This window comes from Alexandromys fortis, unplaced genomic scaffold, assembly GCF_014885135.2.
Source record: "Alexandromys fortis isolate MF-2015 unplaced genomic scaffold, M_Fortis_MF-2015_v1.1 scaffold_351, whole genome shotgun sequence".
Taxonomy (NCBI): domain Eukaryota; kingdom Metazoa; phylum Chordata; class Mammalia; order Rodentia; family Cricetidae; genus Alexandromys; species Alexandromys fortis.
Genome location: NW_026068251.1, coordinates 296,318 through 314,454, shown reverse-complemented (window position 1 = coordinate 314,454; position 18,137 = coordinate 296,318). Strand labels below are relative to the sequence as shown.

The 18,137-nt window shown below is 39.3% G+C and overlaps 1 pseudogene; it reads left to right on the top strand.

Annotated features, from left to right (window-relative positions):
• LOC126494181 (zinc finger protein 54-like) overlaps positions 1–17,112 on the top strand; it is a 116,521-nt pseudogene extending 99,409 nt beyond the window's left edge.
• Positions 17,113–18,137: the final 1,025 nt, after the last annotated feature.

Below are 18,137 nucleotides of genomic sequence, written 5' to 3'. Positions count from 1 at the left end.
CACCTGGCCTTAACCGGTTCCTCTCAAAGATCTAATAATGAGAGCAGTATGGGAGATACATATCAATTATACATAAATATCAAGTATTATGCATTGCTAGGGTAACATAATTAGAGATAGTTGATGAATAAAATAATACACTTGATAATAATAGTTAAATAAAAATGTCCAAAGTTTAAAATTGCATTTAACATTAAAATGGGCTCAACTGTCTGCCCACCAGATCCTTTTTACGAGTATCTAACCATATGGCATCATGAGCCAGACAGAGTGGCACACATCTGTAATACCAGCATTTGGGAAGTTAAGGCAAGAGGGTCACTGCAAACTCAAGGATAGCCTGTTCTACAAATTGAATTCTAGACAAGCAGAGATAAGTAACCAGATCTTGTCTAAAAACAAACAACATGAAAATTGTTAGAAACTTTATTTTTCTATCTATAGCTGCTACATCTTTTCTAAAAGTTATCTGAAATATTTGGATGAAGGAAGAACAAGAAAGAGTAAGAGAATGGTCACCCAGCTAAGTGGTTTCTAACAGAGGTGTTCAGTATTTCTGTGGTGATGGTAACGTTTCTACTATCCAACTTTGGCTACTGTAAAACTGAGAAAATAAGCTTACTTTAACTTAAACGAGTTAAAACTAACATTCTAACAGATACATGTGGCTAATAGCTACAAGATTAGGCAGTACAGACCTAGATGAACCACAAGTAATCTTTATTATTTGGTTTTTTGAGACAGGGTTTCTCTTATAGACCAGGCTGGCCTTGAACTCACAGAGATCCGCCTGCCTCTGCCTCCCAAGTGCTGGAATTAAAGGCAAGCACCACCACCTCCTGGGCCAATATCCCATTCTTTTATAACCCGTATGTTCTTCTATCCTCTATTATTGTGTTATTTACTTGGGTTGCAAAATGATAGGTTTCCATTTAGTTTCTTCATGAACATCTCACTTGAGTTGACCTTTCAGAAGCCCTCACTATTGCTATCACTCCACTACAAATTGAAATTTAAGTATTCTGCCCCCATAATACCCCCTCTGTAATTTCATATCACCTATATTCTACTATGCATCCTCTTTTCTCCCATCTCTCTACTAATGGCTGTTTCTAGATTTCTCACTTCTACATGTAATCTTACTAAAACATACACAAAAAAGAAAGGTTGAAACTATGACCCACATATGAGAGAGGGCATGCCAGATTTGATCTCTGGGAACTAGGTGACAACACTCATTATATCTTCTTGTTGCATTATTTACATCCAGATTTTGCTTTCTTATATTTATTTATAGCTAAGTAATATACCATTGTAGATGTCTATCCCATTTTTCATTTACCCATGATCAGCTGGTGGTCATATGGGGTGATCCCATGTCCTAGATACTGTCATTAAGGCAGCAATGAGCATGATGGGCAAATGCTCATTGGTCAGATGGCAAGTTTTGGAGTTCATATGCAGGACTGAATATTATGTATCAGTTTCCATTGAGATTGAACCCCTCCATCTTGAAGAAAACTCCTTAAAATACAGAATATCAAAACAGAGGTAAAGGAACTGGATGCTCTAAGGTAACTGAAATATTCAATTATACAGAAAATGTCATGAGACTAAGAAATAGTAATTTAATAGCTTTAGGAAGTCACAGAAACTAGCGAGATTCACTAATGCCCTCATGGCTCAAGCTTATATAATCAATAAGGACTGCTGACACACTACACAATCTGAGCTGCACAGAAGGTGCTCAGACCAGCCATGAAGCAGACAGAAGTCAAGCTGCCTAGCCCAGACAAGAAAAGACAAGCTGTCCTGAGAGGTAGTGGGTGGCATCAAAGACACTTCCAACTTCCCTTGAACTGCCTGAAAGCTGTGCAGTGATTTGCAGGTTTCCAGCTTCATTGGACATCACCTTCACAGAGTGATGCAGTTGTCACTGAGTCCGTCCCGCTCTGTAAGTCATCCCTCTCCCATGTTCTCATAAGTTACACCAATAAAACTCACGTTTTCACTGGGTTTAGGGATGACTCAGTGGTTAAGTGCACTGTCTGCTCTTTCTGAAGACTCACCTTAAATTCCTAACACCCCCACATAGGTACTTAATCTGTAACTTAAACACCAGGGCATCCAGTGCTCTCCTCTGGCCACAGAGAGCACCAGGGACATGCATGTAACACAGACATGATTCCTAAAAGAAAAAACAAATATAAACCTCATTGGTTCATCAAGTTAGACTTTGTTGGTTCCCACCTCTGGTTTGTCATTGGTCCCTTAGCTGTATTAACTAGATGTTGTTTTGTTTCCACAGGAATAGTGTCACACATCAGTTACTTTGTGTCACGCTGTAGTTTTCTTTCATTCATTCATTTATTTATTCAGGGGATTTGATGTCTCAAAGTGTTGAAGCAATTAACTGTTCAAGTTATCCTTTGTATCATGTTAAAGAAGTCTTTTGTTGCCTTCTTCCCCTTTTATATTGGTGTACAAAAGTATATGAAAAATTAAACACAGGCAATTTCAGTATTCACTGGAACTCCCAATAGTATCCTATGTTTTTTTTTGCTTTATTATTTTTATTTACATCTTCCTCCTCTTTGCTTACTTTTGATTCCCATACCCCTACCCTTGCAAGAGGTATTTTTGTTGAGGCTGTTACCCGACAGTCTTCAATCCAATGAAAAATGGTGGAAGATGTTTGCTTCCACCAAGGTGTGCTTACCACTACTGCATCCTTAGGGCTATTGTGCCAAGATGACAGCTGATCTGCTTCATAGGCATCATAGCTGCCTAGAACTGTTGGTTGGCTCCCTCCTTTGAAAGCTTGCATGGTGCTTCTGGTACCATGAAAGCTATTCCTTAGGGAGCAATATGCAAAATACAAAACACAATATAAAATCTTATTTTGAGACAATGTCTCTGTGTACCTCCATCTGTTCTAGATTCACTATGTAGAGCTGGCTGGCCTTGAACTCAGAGTTCCCCTTGCCCCTACTTCCCCAGTACTGGGTTAAAAGGATTGCATATCCATGCTCAACTCTACATAAATTTTTGTTATTATTTTTTGTTATTTACTGTGTAGCTTTTGCTGACATGAAACTTACTCTGAAGATCAGGCTAGTCTTTAATGCACAGAGATCTGCCCACCTCTGCCTCATGAGTATTGGGATTAAACATGTTTGCCACTCCTACCCATCCTCTGATCATGTCTTGACAATTACCCAAGGTAAATGCACAGCCTACAGCTGTTCAACTGGATTACTTGTTTACTGACTTTAAAGACTTCTGTTACATTAAATTGGAAACTCTAATTGAAATAGATAAATATGACATGCTCAGTGAATATAATACACCAAAGTTAAACATCATGAAATAGATATATAAACAAAACATCAGTAGGAATGTGACTGAAACAGGTATAAAATACCACCCTTAAAAGAACCCCATGATCAAACTGACAGGATTCTATCAGAACTGCAGAGAAAAACTGCAAAGCTGCTACTTTAAATACTAATTGACACAAAAGAGGAAGACTTCTTGACTCTTAGTATTATCTGATATATCAAATAATGAGATTAGCATAGTAGCACATATCTTTAAACTCAGCATTTCAGAGTCAGTGTTAGGTGGATCTCAGTGAGTTCAAGACCAACCTGGTCTACAGAGTGAGTAATAGACAAGCCTAGACTGTTACACAGAGAAACCCTGACTTGAAAAAAATGAACAAACAAACAAACAAATAAACCACCAGATAATGATACAACAAAAATGAAACTACAGCCTGATGAATTCATTTTAAAATTTTCTGAGCTTGGGATGGTGGTACATGACTTTAAAGCCAGCACTCCCGAGGAAGAGGCTGACTGCTCTCAGGAACTTCAAGGCCAGCCTGATATACTCTCAAAGGGGAGTTACAGGACTTCCAGGGATACACAGAGAAACTCTTGTCATAAAAAAAGTCTATTAGCCATTTTGCATTCACAGGCATATATGTATATGCACACAGTCTGTGTGTATATGTGTGTTCTATGTCTGTGTACTTGTGTGCACCTCAGATACAGCCCACTCTTACCTCCTTCTTCTCTGTTATCCTGATCCACCATTTCAAAAACATCTCTCTTGTGTTCATCTTCATTTATTTTCCTTTGTGATCCCCTGATATTAACCAGAGTCATCTGTGAGACTGTGGGTTTTTTTTTAACCCATCTGGATTCAACAGAGGACTACAACCAAAGGCAGTGATTTTCCTATAATCCGTTCATAGACAAAATTTGAGGCGTAGACTGGGCCCTGTGAGACTTTGCCTATCCTAGACTGATTGTGATCTAGTGTGAGGTCAATGTAGGTAAGTACAGTTGCTGTTGGGTTTTGATTATAACAGCTGTATGGAGTTTAGAGAATGGCATGTCTACGTCCTTCCTCTTTCTCTTCTTACTCCCTTTCCTCCTCTTCTTCCTCAGTGTTCCCAGACCCACAGACTTTTGTATGGCTGGTACCAAATACCTTCCTTATTTTTTGTATATGGGACAGTAAGAATCTCTGCATTCACCATTGCAGTTTTATAAAATTTTATATTTTATCTAAAAAGCGCTTTTAACATGAGTCATAGAAGCCTATCTTGTTTCTGAGTAAAAAAAAAAAAAAACAAGACCACCATCTAGTGGTACTGAGAGCAGTTCAGCGCAGGATGAACTCATCTCTGGGCTGTTAGCAATGAGGTGACCACTGACTTCTTGGGACACTTATTTATTTTCAAACTCCAAGTTCCTGTAGTATCTCTCCGCAAGGCAAAATTGCAATATTTGGTTTTGGCTTGCCATGTTTGTGTTGGCGAAGGGACGCCGGCATCTAAAGTTAGCCTGTTATCATTTGGTGTAAGTATGTAACTCGGGAGGCTGGTACTCAAGTCGAGGTTCGGTTGCCTATCTTTTATCTGAACGGTTCAGAACTCATTGTGGGATCAGATACTGGGTGCAGTGTCCTCCTAGATCCAGTTCTGCTCTAGGCTGGCAGCAAGCATGAGGGGAGGCTGTGCAGAGCGGGTCCAGGGCAGCCTGACAGCTGGAGCTGGGTGGAAGGCGGCCTGAGACTGAGTGGGAGGAACTGCTCAATAGGGCGGAGACACTCAACCGGAAGAACGGTTGGGAGGGTGTTGCAGGTAAGGACCGTGTAGGAGTAGGGATGGAGAAGTGGGAGGAGTTAGAGAAATGACGTAACGGAAGCTGGGAAACCCTGGGACAGAGCTTGGAGAAGTGGACTGGAGAGGTAAAGCCAGAAGTGCCCAGTGCCTATTCCCTGTCATTGCTCCAGTGGAGAACCGCGTGGTGCAGACCTGGGTGCGGAGGAGTCGGCGGGTGTCCCGGGGACAGGAAAACTCCCCGGAGCCGCAGTCGCTGCGGGGCGGCCTGGGAAAGTCAGCAGCGCCGTGGCGGGAACCGCAGCCCGGCGGCCCTGGAACCTCCCAGGTCAGAGGAGCTGCGGGGCTGGGACCCAGGAGGGAAGGGACCAGGGGTGCGAGCTGTTTCTCATAAGGAAACTGGCTCTGAAATTCTGCGGTGGATGTCTTCCGTTGTCGATAAATATCAGGTAATATGACCTCCACCAACCTTGATATTTTTTTCATTGATCTGTTTGCTAAAATAGTCTCATAAAAATGACCTACTAAAGTATTTGAATTTATGTGTTGATGTTTGCAAACTCGGTTCTCTTTACTGTGGTGGGCAGGACAAAGCTCTTCAAATTTACATTTATCCACGCCCACTTCCGTGTTACACCACTAGCTATTCAAGAGAATAGCACATAGACCTAGGGATTTTTGCATTCCCAGAGATCTTTTATGTATTAGTCATGAAATGAACGCTAGCAAATTTAATTGAATCCGAAAGTATATTTTTTTTGCGAGCTCCATAGGTATGGTTGTAAACATTAACGTTAAAAGTAAACTTTTATCCGTCATTAAATTTTCATATGACACGTATGTGCTATGTGATGTAAACAGAGCATTTTGAAAAGTGTCATTGACAGGTTTGGTGGCAAACATCTTTAATTCCACCACTGGGGAGACAGAGTCAGGTGGAATTTGAGACCACCCTGGACTTCTTATAAGTTCCAGGATAGCCAGAGCTTCATAGTGAGATCCCTTTGTTTTTGTTTTTGTTTTTTCTCAAAAAGAGAAACAAAAGAAAAGGAAAAAGAAAAGTGTATTTTTGTGTTGAATTCTCGATGTACAAGCTAGAGCCTGGAAAAGTACAGTATGCTTTAGGCTAACAGGTCACTGTATTTTCAGTTAGAAAGGGCATTTTATAAGCCACATAATAGTGGTGGCACACTCTTTTAATCTAAGCACTTGGGAGGCAGACGCAGATGGATCTGGGAGTTCCTTGCCAGCCTGGCCTACAGAGTGAGTTTAAGGACAGCTGGATCTACAGAGAAACCCTGTCTCAGGTGGGGAAAAAAGTAAAAAGAAATTAAATGATATTATAATATAAGATATAATAGGCAGCATCTTTTGAATAATTACAATAACTCTCATCTACATCAGAAAAAAAATGTCTAGAGTAGTCTTTTCTCTCCTTGGTCAAAGAACTCTATCCATAGACACATGACCAAACTGCAATTTCTTGATTCTTGTGTTTACTGTGTTTGAGTCCTGAATTCTTTGTGTTGTTCAGTCTGGATTAGTGAGCCTTGCACATGAGAAATAGATTCATCATAAAGCTTCTGCTTTTCTAACACATGTTAGAGACCAGGCTGGACTGGAGCTTACAGAGTTCCAACCACCTCTGTTTCCCCAGTTCTAAGATTAAAGGTGTGCACCCACACAACCATTCAAACTGTTGTATTTTATTCTGTGATCTGTTGACAGTCCACGATGTGACTGTAGACTTCTCTTTATCTACTGAGTACAACACTTTGTTAGAAAAGCACAGAGACTGGATGTTGCAGAATTGCAGTGATCTGGTTTCTGTGGTTGAGACTGCATTGCTTGCAGACTCCCTTGCTCCTCCTCAGGATGTCTTGGCAAATCACCCTGCATGTGTGTGACCCTTTGAAAGATCTAAGGCTTCTATCAAATTGGGGCTATGGTAAATTCACAATGTCACTAGTATATAACATTCTTGTCCCAATAATTCAGTGTTGTTTCTGAACCTGAGTTTTGACTGAGCTGTTATTGGAAGTGGCATTCAGGTTACACTAACTGAAAACACTTTCTAAATAATTTCAGCATTCTGACATTGATGACAATTGGGGAATCACTTATATAATCCTGTATTTAGTTTTCTCTTCATCTACTGAGCACAGTACTGTGTTAGAAATCCAGGTGCTTCCTGAAGAATCTCTTTCTCTTGTGCAGGGTCAACTGATCACCCAGACCTGCTCACTGTGCTGCAGAACAAAGAGGCCTGGAAGATGGAGAGGGAGGAGACAGTAGCTAAGGATGCAGGTATGGTGGAGATATTGGAGGAGTGGCAAGGGGTTCAAGTGAATGTGGTAGAGACATGATTTCTGTGGTATCCTATTATAATTTTGAGTTCAGGTTCTACAGAAGATTGATACTAGAAGGCGGATAACGTTTTATTTGACTATGATTTATTTGACTATGAGTGATGCTGTTCTTATTCATTCTTATTCATATATCACTTATTTCATCACACCATATTAATTGGTTTTAATTTCTATGACTTTAGTATATTATAAAGTGATCAAATTAATTCCTCTAGTTTTATTTATTGTTCTCAGAGCTTTTGATATTCTAGCACATTCTCTACCTTTTAGTGTTGATGTCACCATTTCTGAAAATAATACCAGCACTCAGCACTCCAACCCTGAGAATGAGCATGCAGCACGTAAACCCTTTCTTTCTGAGTAACAGCCAAATCTGCCACGCAGAGCTCTGTGCAGTCTAGAAACACCTCTGCCATGCTCTCCTGCCTGTGCAAGCCTAGTAGACCTGATCTCACTGCATGCCCAAGCAGGGAGTGCCAAGCCCAGGCATGGTCTCAGCCACTTTCCTCCCAACCCCTAGTGGACACAAACACCCTGGCCCACAAATGCCATTCAAATGCTCCATAGCCAGAGTTCATGCTGGCAGCATGGCCCAGGAAGCTGCACTTCAAAACCACGAAGCTTCCTCCCCTTCAAGGCCGAACTAGGAAATCATTTCCCAAAGAAGTCATACCTCTGCCTGTCTCTAGCAAACAGAGCCCACCCAACAAAATGCCACTACCAAACCATTGTGTTTAGGATTTCTTTTTTAGCTTTCTCAGGTTTTACATGGATTTAATCTACCACATTGGCACACCAGTTGTTGGAGGTAGGCCACTCGTTAGTTTTAGTCTCCCAGCTAGCTTAGCCCCAAAATAATCACACAGAAATTGTATTGATTAAAACACTGCTTGGCCCATTAGCTCTAGCTTCTTATTGGCTAACTCTTACATCTTAATTTAACCCATTTCTATTAATCTGTATATCACCACGAGGTTGTGGCCTACCAGCAAAGTTTCAGCATATCTGTCTCTGGCGGCGGCCCCATGGCATCTCTGTCCTCTGCCTTCCTTCTGCCAACATTCCATTTAATTTTACCTGCCTAGCTCTGTTCCCCTATAGCTCTGCTATAGACCCAAAGCAGTTCCTTTATTCATTAACCAATAAAAGCAACACATAGGTAGAAGGACCTCCCACACCAAAGACTAGATAGTCATAGTTACTTTTCTTACATGACTTGACCAAACTATTTCTTTCTTTCTTTTTTTTTTTTTTTTAATTTTCAAGACAGGGTTTCTCCATAGCTTTTGGTTCCTGTCCTGGAACTAGCTCTTGTAGACCAGGCTGGCCTCGAACTCACAGAGATCTGCCTGCCTCTGCCTCCCAAGTGCTGGGATTAAAGGTGAGCGCCACCACCGCCCGGCGACCAAACTATTTCTAATACAAGACTTAGACTCCTTAGGATAGGATAGTTATTGAAACATTTAGCGTATGTTTCTTGCTTGATATTGTTTATGCTGGTTGTAATTCTAATTTTTATACTTGATATTTGTTCTTATTGTACATAGTTTTATATTAGGCTTAGAACTCTCTTATTTAGAAAAAATGTGGTGCTATTGTGGGAACTCCTTCAGCCAATGGGCTTTAAGATACCAGCCCAGTTGGGCATGGTCTCTTATACTAGAAATGCAGCTGTAAAGCTTTCATGCCCTCTCTCCTGGCTGTTGGATTCGGTTCCTGTTCCCTGTCCATGCAAAGGACTGTGATCAGTGAGTCTACCCCTAAATAAATAACTCCTTACTATACTTAATTCTGAGTTAGTGTGGGATTACTTTTTAGTGTCCCTCTATAGTAAAGGGTTTGTAAGAGAGCAGCAGGTACTTTGAAGCATTGAGCCATCTCTCTAGCCACTTATTAAGTTTAATTATGTGATTAGGCATAATAGAAAACATTAAAAATTTTTATCTAGGTCGTCCAAAAACTTGACTTTACATGCAACTTATTATTTCTTAATAATCTTTTCTTCCATTCTTATATGTTTGTTTGAATTCCTAAACATAAAAATACAACTTACTCAGGCTGTATGTTTTCAGGCATGAACATTTGGTATTGGGTAACCATATGGTATACTCTTCTCTGAGGAAGACTATTTATCCAGCTCTCAGAATTCCTTAGTGCTTGACTAGGGTTGAGGCCTACTGAGCTTTCTCTTCCCATGTTAGCATGTCTCTTGGTGTTGTCTTTGTTCAGATCATGTTTATGCAGCCCTTTGTAAGATTTGAAGCATGTAGCTTCTCTAACATTTCTAGGAGATACAATGTCAAACCAAATACCCTGTTCTTCTGGCTCTTGAAATGTTCCCATCTGACTTGCTTAGTGATCTCTGAGCCTGAGGTGAAGGAGTTGTGTTATTTATGTGTAAGAAGGGACTGAGCATTGCAACTCTGCATATTGACTGATTGTGGTTTTCTGTAATAATCTCCATGCTTTGCTTGATGAGATATGAGCTACATTTATTTGTGGGAATAAGGAAAATATTTAGAATGCAGTTAGGGATTCTGCTGATTTAATGAAGTAGTGATCGAAGGTTCTTCTCCAAGATCCCTAGTTTCACTAACCCTAGGGAACTGGCTAGTTTTCCAGTCCCAGGCATGGTTTCCCTCTTGTTGAGAAGGTCTTAACTCCAATTAGAAGCTGCTGATTACCATCTCGGTATGTGTGTCACTCTTGCACCCTTAGAGTTAGCGTGCAGTGCAGATCATTCTTTGGTTCAAAGGAGTTGTGAAGGGGTACGACTGTTGTTTGGCTCCCTACCTTGGAAGCTTTCATGTTTTCTTCTGGTATCATGAAAACCCATCCCCAGAAAGACGCTTTTATGTTCTGATCCATCTCAAGTTCTCTGGCTTCAATATCTGAAGTACATGGCTGCTTCAATAATTGAGACTCACCTTCTACCTCTGGGGGGCAATCATGGGGAACAGCAATGGCCAATCATGGGGAACAGCAATGGCCTATAATGTTTAGGGATTCTCTTGGACAGCTGTGACCAACAACTTCAAAGCAGGATTCTCATGCCTTGTGTGGGTGGTTTTGTTAGAAAATCTGTGGCTCTTATGGGGGAAATTATCAGACCAGATGGGAAATTTTCATTTACACTATAAATATATGTACATTCATAGACTTATGTGTATTGTAGGCATTTTTCCTTAGATGGATTATATTCAAGGAATAGATGAATGGATTCCTTATGATGTTTAGACATCACACCCTCCGTCTTCAGTGTTTATGTCTGTCCCTTCTCCATAATTAAACCCCCTCCTGTTTTTCCATTTTTCCCTGCAGATCACTTGTTCTGTGTTATTCCTTTTCTATCACTCCCCCACACCCCACAGTGCTCTCTTTTTACTTTTCTGGTTCCTGCAGTCACTCCAGGTTGTGGACTCAGATCTGACAATTTAGACCTAGGAACTTCCTATGAGAGAGAACATGCAATGTCTGTCTCTCTGGGTCTAGGTTACTTCACTCAATATGGTCTTTTCTGTGTCCATCCATTTAGCTGCAAACTTAATAATTTCAGTTTTTATGGGTGAATAATATTTTATAGTATATATAAATCACATTATCCACAGTTTTCAGTTGAAGGATGTTTAGGTTGTTTACCTTTTGTAGCTATTGTGAGGAGAGCAGCAATGAATATGGCTGAACAGGTATAGGTAAAATAGGATGCTGTGACCCTTGAGTTCTCTGAGTATGTGAAGGAATGGAACAGCTGGGTCATATGCTATATTTATTTAACTTAAGGATTTTTTTTTTTTAATTGAGTGTTCTCTTTGTTGATTCTGAGAGTGGCTAGATATTTTGTTGATAGCATTTTGATTCTCTATGCTTTTGTTTTTAATGTTGTTGCTGCTTGGATTATTGATAGTATTCTTCTTTCTTCTCTGTGAGAATTAGTGCTTTTCTGTCTTGTCCATGGGTGATTACTTCTCAGTTTTCCTGTATTTATCTATTCTTCAAGTAAAACTTATTATTTCTCTTGGTTAGATAATTCCTCTGATTTTCCTGTATATATTTTGCCTTTGATATAGTGTCTGCTCTCCTCCTTTGTTGAAATGAAAAACATTGTTGAATGTTTTGGTTTATAATTATCTTGAACTGCACTTCCATCTCCATCAAATTTTAATATCAAATTTTTCTGGATGAAACAACATGGTTGAGAGTGAAATTTTTTTTTCTCCAGGCTTTAAATGTCATTTCATGTTCTTCTGGCTTTGGGAGACTGACCAGACACCTGTGTATTCTGTTGCTTGAGTCTTTTCATGAGGTTTGAAATTGTTCTTTAAGCTTTCCATATTAACTTTTGCTTTTTTCCTCCTTATATAAAAGGGCAGCAAGCCATCTATTCATTGCTCTTGAAAGAAAAACTCAAAGAAGAGAAACAGAAAGAAATGGCTGATTCACCAGTAAACCCCCAGGTCAGTAGTCATGTCCACTCTTTTTCTAGAAATGTTCTATGTTCAGACATTCCAAGCCTTTAATTTTTGCTTCTGGTAATTTTTTAAAATTTATTATAAAAAATGTTCAAACAAAAAACAACAAAATCACACACCGAAATTAACCAAGCCTAAAGACTATAAAACTCTATAAACTTTTATACAGTTAGAGTCGTCATTGGGAATAGAAGTTCTGCAGCCTCACAAGGAATTTTATATTTTTTACTATCAAATAAATTTTTTGAGCATGTCTACTACAAAAAAATGTAACAAAATCAGAACTAGAAAATTACTTAGCTTTATATCCTTTTTCATAAATGGTTCATTACCTGCATGCAGTCCTACCTCAACCCTGGTTTTTAAACATTTCTTGTTCTCTTTTCTCCATATTCTGCTGTACCCACTTGTACGTTGTTTCCTATATGCACATGTTGTTGGTAGATTGTTGGAGCTCTTGTGGCTCCAACACAGATAACTCCTTTCCCTAACTGGACTGGTATGGAGTCGCGGGGAATAATCAGACACAGCTTACACGGTCATCACGAAAGGGCATCTCAGGCTTCTTTCTCCTGAAGATCTCCCTGCGTTTATTATCCAAACAGCTTATATACCATCACATAAATTGAGTGGGAAAATACATCAGACTGTCTCCTAGGTTACCAGGTGAATGGCCTTTTGTCACATCTGCATCTACCTGTCTGCTGAGCATGCTAGCTGTCACGTAAGCCTGAATTAGCATCTCTATAAGATATCCTCCAAATTACAAAGGAAGGAGCACCAAACATCCTAATCTTTGTTAGGTAGAGACAGCTTGTCTGCAGGGCTACGTGACCCCCTCGGATGGGGCCTATGGCTTTGTCACCTGGCTGCCACACCACACCGAAATATGGGCCTACAGTAGATTCAACATGTGAGGGAAAATGTAGTTTCTTCTTCTTTCTGCTACTGTGTGACCTCACATGTTTTCAGTCCTTCCACCTTCATGCAAACTTTCATTACATATTTCTCTTCAGCTTCATAATATTCTCTCTCTCTTTCTCTCTCTTTCTCTCTTATTCTCTCTCTCTCTCTCTCTCTCTCTCTCTCTCTCTCTCTCTCTCTCTCTCTCTCCTCTCTCTCTCTCTTTTCCTCTTTAACTGTTTTTGCTTATCTATATCCCTAATCTCCTTAAGTCTCTTTATGTTTAGAAAAGCACTCTGCCAGGATCACTTAGTCAAACTACTTTTTCGTTTCAGGGTCTGTTGACTTTCAGGGATGTGACTGTGGACTTCCTTCAGGAAGAGTGGGAATGCCTGAACTCTGCTCAGAGGGCTTTGTACATTGATGTGATGTTGGAGAATTACAACAACCTGCTCTCAGTGGGTGAGATCATTGTCCTTCTAGAACTTTTATCTCATCTTAGGTATGTACTGACTTCATAGGTTATAAACTCTGTTAAGCTGCCATGGAAACAACAGGAGACTATTGAAAGATTGGTAGGAGAAAAGAACTTTTTCATGGAATTTACTTTTTTCCATTCTCCATGTTAGAGGTATCAGGCACCCCTTATTTTGGTTCCACAATGCATTCAGAACTTAATATCGTATAAAATTTCACTCATATCTTAAAGCTCCATGTCTGCCAAACCACATATTATTTTATTTTTGAGAAAAAAAAAATCAAGATATGAAAACTGACATTTCTCCCTAAATATGTTAAAGATTCTGACAGGAAATAGCAATTGGAAATTATTCCCAGATTTGTCTACCTTGTGTTCTGTTCCTTCATGTACTGCGTAGATGTATTAAACATCTGTATTCTTTCTAAAAATTCTAGCATAGGTCATGGCTGTGTCACAGAACATGAGGATTATTGTATGCAAGATAGGCATGGTTACCTGTCTGGAAGAAATGAGATTGCTCTGGAATGTGGAGAGGAGAGAGTAGCCACAACAAGGATAGTCTAGTGAATGAGCAGGATGAGAGTGATGACTTCCCATGAAAAAGAGAGCAAGAGCTGAGACTGCTTTGGCTATATTTGCTTCCAATTCCTGACCATTGATCTGAGTGTATTGTCCTTGTCTCAACATGCATCCTGCCTGTTGTAACTGTTAGAAGGTGTTGTGCCTATTGCAACTGAATTATGCTGACGCTACTTTTAAAAAATCTAGTTTTATTTGACTATGCTGACATCAGATTGGAATAATTTTACAACCTAAGTCTAATGTGAGTTCCTGAAGTAGGATTATTCTCTAGTTGCCTTCCTTGTATGCATATCTGCATATTACATCCTTCATTTTCTTGCCAGTGGAGAATACACAGGCACCATTCTGGGAAATATTCTCAGTAGTCAGTGCACAGAGTGGAGCTGAGAATAACCCTATGAGGAAAGTTAAGAAACACAGCAGTGTATGGAGCTCAGATGATGGAGGATAGACATAGATCTAGAAACTCTGATGTCTGGTGGAATACTGTTTTTGCATCATTACTCTTGTAGAATCTAATTCCTTGTTGTAGAAATAAATAAAATAAACCCTTTGATGCTTTTAAGTAAGACTTTAATCTTTGAAGGAATTGTGTCTTCTTAACCATCCTCCTCATTGCCTATCACTTTGTAAGTACAAGCACTGTGAACCTGGGATTTGATTAAACTCTGCTTCTTCAATTTCTGAACAGTAATATTTCAACACGGAGACATGTGTTCTAAATATAATCAGCCATTTGAGCTCCATCCCAAAGCTAATTACTGATTCTTCAATTACATGATCCATCTTGTGCCGTTAGACATTTTTGGTAATGATGAGATATCCATTATATCACAGACCCTTGAAGACTGTCAGTCTGTTTTTGTGAGAATATATAAAATTACAGTGAAAGAAAAAAATATCTAAATAGTTCGTGGTTGACTTATCTTAAAAGACAACTTAGAGACACAGTCTTTTATCAAATGTTTGATTTTTGCACAAGCCCTATTAATATGACCTTACTCATTTTCAGAAAACTATTATATATGTGATCCTATCCATCAACATATGAAGACTGAAAAAGAGTCTTATCAGTGTAATAAGCTTGACGACATGCTTCATGACCCCACCACATGTGCAGTTTATAGAACAAGTGAAACTACAGAAAACTCTAATAACTACAGATGCAGTAATCACAGGGATGCCTCTGTTGACTCATCAAACCTAGACAGACATGAAAGCATGCACTCTGGAGAAGAACCTTGCAAACCTAAGGACTGTGAGAAATCTTTAAATTTGTGTTCCAGTATTAATAAAGATCAGAGACTCTACACTGCAAATAAAAAGCAAAGGCAGGGAGAATATGATGACTGTTTTGACTCTACATACAGTCTTTTGCAACAACCAATCTACATTAAAGAGAAACCTTACCAGTGTGGGAAATGCAAGAAATGCTTCAGTACTGCCTCAAGTCTCACTGTACATCAGAGAATTCATAATGGAAATAATCCCTACAAATGCAACTTTTGTGGCAAATCCTATAACCATTGTGCAAATCTTAGAATACATCAAAGACTTCATACTGGAGAAAAACCTTACACATGCAAAGAATGTGGAAAGTCATTTCGACAGTCTGCAGCTCTTAAAAGCCATCTGGAAATACATGCTGGAGAGAAGCCTTATAAATGTAAGGAATGCAGCAAATCCTTTTCCCACCATTCCAGTTTCAGGAGACATCAGAAAATCCATACTGGAGAGAAGCCTTACAAATGCAACGAGTGTGACAGGGCATTTACGCACTATGGATCATTTAGATGGCATCAGAAAATTCATTCTTTAGAGACATTTTACAAATGTAAAGAATGTGGTAAGTCCTTTCTTGAATTATCACAGCTTAAAAGGCATCACAGAATCCATTCTGGTGAAAGGCCTTACAAGTGTGAGGTCTGTGACAAATCCTTTACTGTGAACTCACATCTTAAAAGACATCAAAGAATTCATACTGGGGAGAAACCTTACAAATGTAGGGAATGTGACAAATCTTTTACTACATGCTCATATCTTTGAGAACATCAGAAAATTCACACTGGGGAGAAACCTTACAAATGTAATGAATGTGACAAATCTTTTACTACATACTCATACTTCAGAGCACATCAGAAAATTCATACTGGGGAAAAACCTTACTAATGTGGAGAATGTGACATGTCTGTAACTCAGGGTTTTGCTCATAGAGAACATCTGACAATTCATACTAGGGAGAAACCTTACAGCTGTGGAGAATGTGACAAATCCTTCACCCAGCGTTCACATCTTAGCACACATCAGGGAGTTCACACTGGAGAGAGACCTTACAGTTGTAAGGAATGTGACAAATCGTTTACTAGGTACTCCTACCTCAGAGCACATCACAAAGTTCATACTGGACAGAAACCTTACAAATGTAAGGAATGTGAGAAATCTTTTACGGACAACTCACAGCTTAGAAGACATCAGACTGTTCACACTGGAGGGAAAGCTTACAGTTGTAAGGAATGTGACAAATCCTTTACCCGTAGTTTAAACCTTAGAACACATCAGAGAATCCACACTGGAGAGAGACCTTACAGTTGCAAGGAATGTGAGAAATCTTTTACTACATGTTCATTTCTTAGAGAACATCAGAAATTTCATACTGGAGAGAAACCTTACAAATGCAAAGTCTGTGAGATATCCTTTAATCAGATAGTGCATCTTAGAACACATCAGAGAGTTCATACTGGAGAGAGACCTTACAAATGCAAAGACTGTGATATGTCCTTTAAACAGGTAGGGCATCTTACAACGCATCAGAGGATTCATTCTGGAGAGAGACCTTACAGTTGTCAAGAATGTAACAAATCCTTTACTAGGTGTTCCTACCTCAGAGCACATCAGAAAATTCATACTGGAGAGAAACTTCACAAGTGCAAAGACTGTGACATAGCCTATATCTATGTTTCCAATCTTAGAAGACATCAGAGAGTTCACACTGGTGAGAAACATACTATTATAAATGATGTCACATAATATTGTTTTAAGTATTCTCTGCTTATAAATCCCAACAGTATACATAACAGAAGCATAAAGATAAGAAACTTGCAAAAGTCTTAAAAGATACTTTAAATGTTAGAAAATATTATGGAGTTTATATTAAAATAAAATTCTGTACTAGGAGCTTTGTGAATTTTTATTTAATGTGTATGGGTCCTTTGTCTGCAACTCTTTCTGTGCACTACATGTTTGTCTGGTTCCTGTGAATGCCAAAAGAAGGCATAGGATTCCCTGAAACTGGATTTCTAGACAGTTGGGAACTATTGTATGTGTGTTGGGAATTGAACCCTGGTTCTCTGGAAGAGTAACCAGTGCTCTTACCCACTAAGCCATGTCTTCAGCTCCTAGGAAAGCTGTAATAAAATCATTTCTCTTGGCAGGGCAGTGGTGGTAGCACATGCTTTTAATCCCAGCACTGCGGAAGCAGAGGCAGGTGGATACATGTGAGTTTGAGGCCATCCTGGTCTACACAGCTAGTTACAGGACAACCAAGTCTGTTACATAAAATCCCAGTCTCAAATGCAAAAAGAAGGCAACCTAAAAGCTGTTTATCTTGTTCAACCTTCAAGAATTCATAATAATGCCAGGCTAGGTAGTGCATGCCTTTAATCCCAGAACTCATGAAGTAGAGGTATGAAGATGTCTAGTCTGAGACCAACCTTGTCTACATAGTTCCAGGACTTCCAGGAGTGTATAGACCCTACATCAAATAACTAAATAAATAAGGACAAAATATAGTAACAAAATATGACAAAGACCTCTAGTTGTGCTGTACATCACAAAATTCATAATTCTGAGAAAGCATATAGAGATATACCATATATAATCCTTATGTCTTGCTGTTGATTTGAAATACCACCCACCAAATGCAGTAAATTTGACAAAGCATTGAAATAACACTGAAATTGCCAAAATAAAAGCAAATTCAGAGGCAGGCCCCTGCTAGTGACCTCCAAGGGAGCAGGCCTAAGCCAGCAAACTACAATGGACTGGGCCACAGTCAGCGACCTCCCCTAAATATCAATCCACACCCCTACAAACACCTGATATTTGACAGAAGGAAAAAAAAAACAAAATTAAAAAAAGAAAGCATATACAACAAATGGTGCTGGCATAACTGGATATCAAGATGTCGAAGAATAAAAATA